The sequence below is a fragment of the Phascolarctos cinereus genome, unplaced genomic scaffold (assembly GCF_003287225.1).
Source record: "Phascolarctos cinereus isolate Bilbo 61053 unplaced genomic scaffold, phaCin_HiC Scaffold_2;HRSCAF=192, whole genome shotgun sequence".
NCBI classification, from domain to species: Eukaryota; Metazoa; Chordata; class Mammalia; order Diprotodontia; family Phascolarctidae; genus Phascolarctos; species Phascolarctos cinereus.
Window position 1 is genome coordinate 330,798,904 of NW_027555625.1, and position 430 is coordinate 330,799,333.

Genomic DNA, 430 nt, shown 5'->3' on the forward strand with positions numbered 1-430 from the left:
TTGGATGGGAGGTGGGGCAAGAAAAGCAGGTCTAGGACTAGGATGGGGGGAATGAAGTCAGGGTAGGCGGTGCCGGGACTGAACCGGGATAGGTTGGGCCAGGCTCAGGATTGGACGGGAGGTGGAACAAGAAAAGCAGGTCTAGCCTCAGGATGGGCGGGGCCAGGACTGGACTGAAAGAGGCGGGAACTGTCATAGGGCGGGGCCAGGCCCAGGATTGGGTCGGAGGTGGAGCAAAAAGCAGGTCTAAGACTAGATGGGGCAGAATGAAGTCAGGGTAGGCTGGGCCAGCACTGACCCAGGATAGGTGGGGCCTGGTGTAGGAAGCGCCCAGGCTCAGGATTGGGTGAGAGGTGGAGCAATAAGCCGGACTAAGAATAGGATGGGTGGGAATGAAGTCATGGTGGGTGGGCCCTTCCTTGGGGGCGGG